The sequence below is a fragment of the Cyanistes caeruleus genome, chromosome 17, assembly GCF_971803275.1.
Source record: "Cyanistes caeruleus chromosome 17, bCyaCae1.hap1.1, whole genome shotgun sequence".
Classification (NCBI taxonomy): Eukaryota; Metazoa; Chordata; class Aves; order Passeriformes; family Paridae; genus Cyanistes; species Cyanistes caeruleus.
In genome coordinates, this window is record NC_141717.1 from 27,204 (window position 1) to 35,898 (window position 8,695).

The 8,695-nt window shown below is 49.6% G+C and overlaps 1 long non-coding RNA gene across 1 annotated transcript; it reads right to left on the bottom strand.

Moving 5' to 3' along the window:
* Positions 1 to 2,543: 2,543 nt before the first annotated feature.
* LOC147649965 (uncharacterized) lies at positions 2,544 to 6,559 on the bottom strand. The gene is made up of 4 exons (XR_015277243.1): positions 6,027 to 6,559; positions 5,704 to 5,937; positions 2,867 to 5,412; positions 2,544 to 2,777 (listed from the first exon to the last, which is right to left on the bottom strand). It is a non-coding gene; the product is annotated as an uncharacterized LOC147649965 (long non-coding RNA).
* Positions 6,560 to 8,695: the final 2,136 nt, after the last annotated feature.

Here is an 8,695-nt window from a genome sequence, read left to right on the forward strand (position 1 = left end):
AATCCCTGGGTGCTTGGGCTTGGAAGGGACCCTAAAGACCATCTTGTTCCAAGCGGAGAGATCTTCCCCTAGAATAGGTTGCTCAGAGCCCCGCTCCCAGCTGGCCTTGGATGTTGCCAAGGATGGAGCATCCCCAGCCTCTGTGCACAGCCTGGGCCAGTGCCCCAGCAGCCTGAGTGGAAAAGAGCAGCTTCATTAGATCCAACTTCAAGCTCACTCCTGCAGTTGAAAGGCTTCTCCTCCCTGTGCCCATCTTTCCTAGAGCTGCAGGGAGGCCTCGCCAGCCCCCTTCTCTTTCCAGGCTGAGCATCCCCAGCCCCACACGGACAGCAGTCCGATGCGTGGCAGTCAAGGCTAAAGGGTAGCAAATGGCTACATCAGGAAGTGAGAGATGGAAGCTTTTGGAGATGGAAGCTTTACCTCTAAATGTAGAAAAGAAAGAGAAGTGGAGGGGGAAATGGTGGGACTCTGGCTCTGTTCTAACTGGCGAAGATTTTCTTTTCTTCTTTTCTGTCGTGCTAACCCAAGTTTTGTTGTTTGAAAGGAGGTTTAGCAAAATATCCATCGTCTTCTCCACTGCTGAAACACTGAACAACACCTGGGCAGGCTGAGGATGCAGAGCAAAACCTGCAAATATCTACTGCTGATGGTGATCCTGGGGAATGCAGCTAAAGCCAGCCAAAAGCAATTTCTGGAAAGTCAAGCCTGCTTTACGTTTTCTGGAGTTTGGTTGTGCCAACTTCACCAGTCATTTCTAAAAAAGGAAAAGAAACTCCAAGCAAAAGAGAGAAAAACACAAAGAAACCAACCCAAAGAAACCAATCAAACAAACAGATAAAACACCCCCAATCAAACCAAAGGCAATGAGAAGTTAGGACTAGTTGTAAGGATATCACAGCAGGCGAATGGCTGCTTCCTACTTGGATCACCATCCAAAGCCACCTAGAACAACTTCTCCAAAACATATCCAACAGGAGAAATGGAAAAAGTGATCCATGGCAGCTCTGCATTGTGGTGAAGGATGAGCATGCAGTGGTCCAGATGCAGCATTGCCCACCCTCCAGGCTGCTGTTTGCTCTGCTGAAAGACTCTTGCAGGACTCTTGTGGCCCCTCTCCATGCAATGGAAATCCTTGCCACAGCTCTCAGTTGAGGCACTGGCATTTCCAGAGCCAGATTCAGGCACAATCCTACTGCCTGCTGAGCATCTGGGAAAGGTGCTGAGCATCTTCAGGCCTAGAAGCACAAAAGAGCTCAGGCTCTCCCCGAACTGGGTTTTCAGGGCAGCTTTCCATATCTCTGCAAGATTTCTTCATCCCTCAACACGTCTGACTTTATTATGTCCAACGATGCATTTGGGTTTCTTCCGTCCTCTTGTGTGCCCGTGAGTAACCTTCCACGTGGATGAAGGAGATTGTGTACAGGACAATTGATTGCGGCATTGCCATTTGGCTTCACTGTCACTCAGTTGAACACGGTCCTTATCTAAGAAGGACTTCCAAGAAATGGGAAGGAGTTTTGGCTGTGAGAGGAGCAGAAAGCACATTTTCTACAGCAAATTGCTAGCTGATGCACTTTCCTCCCTGCCAAAATAGTGATTGCCATTCATCTTCCTGGGAAGAATGTAAAGACCCATTCAGAGATGCCAGGTTCAGCTGGCCTGTGGCTTTGTGTGCCTCATTTCACATGTCCAATTTCAAGGGCCACTAAAAGAGGCTCATGTTTGCCTTGCTACCCACAAGTGCTGTAGGTATTTCCAGGAGAAGAGGGAAAACATCGCTGTCCTGTGGTGTGGTAGAAATGCCACCACAACTGTGATTGTGTGAGCAAAGCCAGCCAGTGCTTTTTGGGGCAGCAGCAGCAGCTGAGAGTGTGGCAGAGCGGTTTTGATACTCTTTTTAGAGTCCTGCAAACATTGTTCCCGAAACAACCCGCAGCTTTGCAAATGTGCCCGAAGAAAATGCAAAGAGAACTGGGGTGTGAAAATCAAAGACTGTTTATCTGTAGAAGAAAAGGAACAAGAATGAACTACACCACATATTTACACTGTAAGAATATTGGTAACAACAACAACAACAACAACCACAACAACAACAACAAACTATAGAACCTATTTACCTGAGAAGAGATCTAACAAAACTCTATGAAACGTATTTACAGACAACTTAAACTCTAAAACCTCTATCCTGAACACAACAACTGTAAAACGTATGTACAGCAGGGTGGCATCTGTGTCTGTGATGTCCCTAAGTCCTGGAAGAAAAACAAGTAGCACGGTCAGTGCAGTCAGGCACGGAAGTGTGTTCCATGTGCTGCCGGGCTGGGACACTGGCCCAGTGGGACTCTGCTGCCAGAAGGGAACCTGGCTGGGGGCTGTGGCCCAGGCACTGGAACAGGGCTTGTGTGGCCCACAGCAAGCCCAGGCCAGGCCAGGAATGGCCAGCAGAATCCAGTGCATGGGCTAGCGTGTCCCTGAGCAGGAAGTGCCCAGCCCGGCCCCAGGCTGGCAGCAGGGGCCCCACTCTGCCTGTGGGGAGCACCTGCCTGTTCTGCTGCTGGCATCGGTCTTCATCCCAAGACCATGTCTTCCTCCTTGTCTTTTAGATCAATATCCATCTCTTCAATATAATCTTTCGTTTCCACCTCCATCTCTTCCTCTGTCTCGTACATATCCGCATCCTTCTCTTCCTCTCCAGTATCCTCTCCGTCCACTTCCATGGTTTCTTCTCTATCAGTCTGTGTATCGACGTCCGTCTCCTTCTCTCGGTCTGTGCCAGCCTGCAGAGGTAGCAAAATTTCCCACCCTGTCCCACAGAGCTCCAGCCCAGCCAGGCAGCTGCGGGGTGTCCGCCTCCGTGGAATAGTACCATAGCTCTTTTGGAACAAATGCAGACATCCTGCAGGGATGGAGAGCAAAATCCAAGCGATGGGGAGCTTTGGGGACTGCTGGGGGAATCAGGGAGCAGGTGGCAACAAGGTGACAGGGGTAGGCTTGGAGCAGGGTGAATGAAGAGCGTGCTGGCACAAGGAGCCAAGGGTTGTGTTGTGGCCGTTGCTGGATGCTGGAAGTTCTAGCTGGAGCGTGCACTGTGACATCACCGCCAGGAGTTCAGGCCCAGGCTGAAGTGGACAACGGAGACCGTAGAATGAATGATGGAATCCCTGGGTGCTTGGGCTTGGAAGGGACCCTAAAGACCATCTTGTTCCAAGCGGAGCGATCTTCCCCTAGAATAGGTTGCTCAGAGCCCCGCTCCCAGCTGGCCTTGGATGTTGCCAAGGATGGAGCATCCCCAGCCTCTGTGCACAGCCTGGGCCAGTGCCCCAGCAGCCGGAGTGGAAAAGAGCAGCTTCATTAGATCCAACTTCAAGCTCACTCCTGCAGTTGAAAGGCTTCTCCTCCCTGTGCCCATCTTTCCTAGAGCTGCAGGGAGGCCTCGCCAGCCCCCTTCTCTTTCCAGGCTGAGCATCCCCAGCCCCACACGGACAGCAGTCCGATGCGTGGCAGTCAAGGCTAAAGGGTAGCAAATGGCTACATCAGGAAGTGAGAGATGGAAGCTTTTGGAGATGGAAGCTTTACCTCTAAATGTAGAAAAGAAAGAGAAGTGGAGGGGGAAATGGTGGGACTCTGGCTCTGTTCTAACTGGCGAAGATTTTCTTTTCTTCTTTTCTGTCGTGCTAACCCAAGTTTTGTTGTTTGAAAGGAGGTTTAGCAAAATATCCATCGTCTTCTCCACTGCTGAAACACTGAACAACACCTGGGCAGGCTGAGGATGCAGAGCAAAACCTGCAAATATCTACTGCTGATGGTGATCCTGGGGAATGCAGCTAAAGCCAGCCAAAAGCAATTTCTGGAAAGTCAAGCCTGCTTTACGTTTTCTGGAGTTTGGTTGTGCCAACTTCACCAGTCATTTCTAAAAAAGGAAAAGAAACTCCAAGCAAAAGAGAGAAAAACACAAAGAAACCAACCCAAAGAAACCAATCAAACAAACAGATAAAACACCCCCAATCAAACCAAAGGCAATGAGAAGTTAGGACTAGTTGTAAGGATATCACAGCAGGCGAATGGCTGCTTCCTACTTGGATCACCATCCAAAGCCACCTAGAACAACTTCTCCAAAACATATCCAACAGGACAAATGGAAAAAGTGATCCATGGCAGCTCTGCATTGTGGTGAAGGATGAGCATGCAGTGGTCCAGATGCAGCACTGCCCACCCTCCAGGCTGCTGTTTGCTCTGCTGAAAGACTCTTGCAGGACTCTTGTGGCCCCTCTCCATGCAATGGAAATCCTTGCCACAGCTCTCAGTTGAGGCACTGGCATTTCCAGAGCCAGATTCAGGCACAATCCTACTGCCTGCTGAGCATCTGGGAAAGGTGCTGAGCATCTTCAGGCCTAGAAGCACAAAAGAGCTCAGGCTCTCCCCGAACTGGGTTTTCAGGGCAGCTTTCCATATCTCTGCAAGATTTCTTCATCCCTCAACACGTCTGACTTTATTATGTCCAACGATGCATTTGGGTTTCTTCCGTCCTCTTGTGTGCCCGTGAGTAACCTTCCACGTGGATGAAGGGGATTGTGTACAGGACAATTGATTGTGGCATTGCCATTTGGCTTCACTGTCACTCAGTTGAACACGGTCCTTATCTAAGAAGGACTTCCAAGAAATGGGTAGGAGTTTTGGCTGTGAGAGGAGCAGAAAGCACATTTTCTACAGCAAATTGCTAGCTGATGCACTTTCCTCCCTGCCAAAATAGTGATTGCCATTCATCTTCCTGGGAAGAATGTAAAGACCCATTCAGAGATGCCAGGTTCAGCTGGCCTGTGGCTTTGTGTGCCTCATTTCACATGTCCAATTTCAAGGGCCACTAAAAGAGGCTCATGTTTGCCTTGCTACCCACAAGTGCTGCAGGTATTTCCAGGAGAAGAGGGAAAACATCGCTGTCCTGTGGTGTGGTAGAAATGCCACCACAACTGTGATTGTGTGAGCAAAGCCAGCCAGTGCTTTTTGGGGCAGCAGCAGCAGCTGAGAGTGTGGCAGAGCGGTTGTGATACTCTTTTTAGAGTCCTGCAAACATTGTTCCCGAAACAACCCACAGCTTTGCAAATGTGCCCGAAGAAAATGCAAAGAGAACTGGGGTGTGAAAATCAAAGACTGTTTATCTGTAGAAGAAAAGGAACAAGAATGAACTACACCACATATTTACACTGTAAGAATATTGGTAACAACAACAACAACAACAACCACAACAACAACAACAAACTATAGAACCTATTTACCTGAGAACAGCTCTAACAAAACTCTATGAAACGTATTTACAGACAACTTAAACAAACTCTAAAACCTCTATCCTGAACACAACAACTGTAAAACGTATGTACAGCAGGGTGGCATCTGTGTCTGTGATGTCCCTAAGTCCTGGAAGAAAAACAAGTAGCACGGTCAGTGCAGTCAGGCACGGAAGGGTGTTCCATGTGCTGCCGGGCTGGGACACTGGCCCAGTGGGACTCTGCTGCCAGAAGGGAGCCTGGCTGGGGGCTGTGGCCCAGGCACTGGAACAGGGCTTGTGTGGCCCACAGCAAGCCCAGGCCAGGCCAGGGATGGCCAGCAGAATCCAGTGCATGGGCTAGCGTGTCCCTGAGCAGGAAGTGCCCAGCCCGGCCCCAGGCTGGCAGCAGGGGCCCCACTCTGCCTGTGGGGAGCACCTGCCTGTTCTGCTGCTGGCATCGGTCTTCATCCCAAGACCATGTCTTGCTCCTTGTCTTTTAGATCAATATCCATCTCTTCAACATAATCTTTCGTTTCCACCTCCATCTCTTCCTCTGTCTCGTACATATCCACATCCATCTCTTGCTCTCCAGTATCCTCTCCGTCCACTTCCATGGCTTCTTCTCTATCAGTCTGTGTATCGACGTCCGTCTCCTCCTCTCCGTCTGTGCCAGCCTGCAGAGGTAGCAAAATTTCCCAGCCTGTCCCACAGAGCTCCAGCCCAGCCAGGCAGCTGCGGGGTGTCCGCCTCCGTGGAATAGTACCATAGCTCTTTTGGAACAAATGCAGACATCCTGCAGGGATGGAGAGCAAAATCCAAGCGATGGGGAGCTTTGGGGACTGCTGGGGGAATCAGGGAGCAGGTGGCAACAAGGTGACAGGGGTAGGCTTGGAGCAGGGTGAATGAAGAGCGTGCTGGCACAAGGAGCCAAGGGTTGTGTTGTGGCCGTTGCTGGATGCTGGAAGTTCTAGCTGGAGCGTGCACTGTGACATCACCGCCAGGAGTTCAGGCCCAGGCTGAAGTGGACAACGGAGACCGTAGAATGAATGATGGAATCCCTGGGTGCTTGGGCTTGGAAGGGACCCTAAAGACCATCTTGTTCCAAGCGGAGCGATCTTCCCCTAGAATAGGTTGCTCAGAGCCCCGCTCCCAGCTGGCCTTGGATGTTGCCAAGGATGGAGCATCCCCAGCCTCTGTGCACAGCCTGGGCCAGTGGCCCAGCAGCCGGAGTGGAAAAGAGCAGCTTCATTAGATCCAACTTCAAGCTCACTCCTGCAGTTGAAAGGCTTCTCCTCCCTGTGCCCATCTTTCCTAGAGCTGCAGGGAGGCCTCGCCAGCCCCCTTCTCTTTCCAGGCTGAGCATCCCCAGCCCCACACGGACAGCAGTCCGATGCGTGGCAGTCAAGGCTAAAGGGTAGCAAATGGCTACATCAGGAAGTGAGAGATGGAAGCTTTTGGAGATGGAAGCTTTACCTCTAAATGTAGAAAAGAAAGAGAAGTGGAGGGGGAAATGGTGGGACTCTGGCTCTGTTCTAACTGGCGAAGATTTTCTTTTCTTCTTTTCTGTCGTGCTAACCCAAGTTTTGTTGTTTGAAAGGAGGTTTAGCAAAATATCCATCGTCTTCTCCACTGCTGAAACACTGAACAACACCTGGGCAGGCTGAGGATGCAGAGCAAAACCTGCAAATATCTACTGCTGATCGTGATCCTGGGGAATGCAGCTAAAGCCAGCCAAAAGCAATTTCTGGAAAGTCAAGCCTGCTTTACGTTTTCTGGAGTTTGCTTGTGCCAACTTCACCAGTCATTTCTAAAAAAGGAAAAGAAACTCCAAGCAAAAGAGAGAAAAACACAAAGAAACCAACCCAAAGAAACCAATCAAACAAACAGATAAAACACCCCCAATCAAACCAAAGGCAATGAGAAGTTAGGACTAGTTTTAAGGATATCACAGCAGGCGAATGGCTGCTTCCTACTTGGATCACCATCCAAAGCCACCTAGAACAACTTGTCCAAAACATATCCAACAGGACAAATGGAAAAAGTGATCCATGGCAGCTCTGCATTGTGGTGAAGGATGAGCATGCAGTGGTCCAGATGCAGCATTGCTCACCCTCCAGGCTGCTGTTTGCTCTGCTGAAAGACTCTTGCAGGACTCTTGTGGCCCCTCTCCATGCAATGGAAATCCTTGCCACAGCTCTCAGTTGAGGCACTGGCATTTCCAGAGCCAGATTCAGGCACAATCCTACTGCCTGCTGAGCATCTGGGAAAGGTGCTGAGCATCTTCAGGCCTAGAAGCACAAAAGAGCTCAGGCTCTCCCCGAACTGGGTTTTCAGGGCAGCTTTCCATATCTCTGCAAGATTTCTTCATCCCTCAACACGTCTGACTTTATTATGTCCAACGATGCATTTGGGTTTCTTCCGTCCTCTTGTGTGCCCGTGAGTAACCTTCCACGTGGATGAAGGAGATTGTGTACAGGACAATTGATTGCGGCATTGCCATTTGGCTTCACTGTCACTCAGCTGAACACGGTCCTTATCTAAGAAGGACTTCCAAGAAATGGGTAGGAGTTTTGGCTGTGAGAGGAGCAGAAAGCACATTTTCTACAGCAAATTGCTAGCTGATGCACTTTCCTCCCTGCCAAAATAGTGATTGCCATTCATCTTCCTGGGAAGAATGTAAAGACCCATTCAGAGATGCCAGGTTCAGCTGGCCTGTGGCTTTGTGTGCCTCATTTCACATGTCCAATTTCAAGGGCCACTAAAAGAGACTCATGTTTGCCTTGCTACCCACAAGTGCTGTAGGTATTTCCAGGAGAAGAGGGAAAACATCGCTGTCCTGTGGTGTGGTAGAAATGCCACCACAACTGTGATTGTGTGAGCAAAGCCAGCCAGTGCTTTTTGGGGCAGCAGCAGCAGCTGAGAGTGTGGCAGAGCGGTTGTGATACTCTTTTTAGAGTCCTGCAAACATTGTTCCCGAAACAAGCCACAGCTTTGCAAATGTGCCCGAAGAAAATGCAAAGAGAACTGGGGTGTGAAAATCAAAGACTGTTTATCTGTAGAAGAAAAGGAACAAGAATGAACTACACCACATATTTACACTGTAAGAATATTGGTAACAACAACAACAACAACAACCACAACAACAACAACAAACTATAGAACCTATTTACCTGAGAACAGCTCTAACAAAACTCTATGAAACGTATTTACAGACAACTTAAACAAACTCTAAAACCTCTATCCTGAACACAACAACTGTAAAACGTATGTACAGCAGGGTGGCATCTGTGTCTGTGATGTCCCTAAGTCCTGGAAGAAAAACAAGTAGCACGGTCAGTGCAGTCAGGCACGGAAGGGTGTTCCATGTGCTGCCGGGCTGGGACACTGGCCCAGTGGGACTCTGCTGCCAGAAGGGAGCCTGGCTGGGGGCTG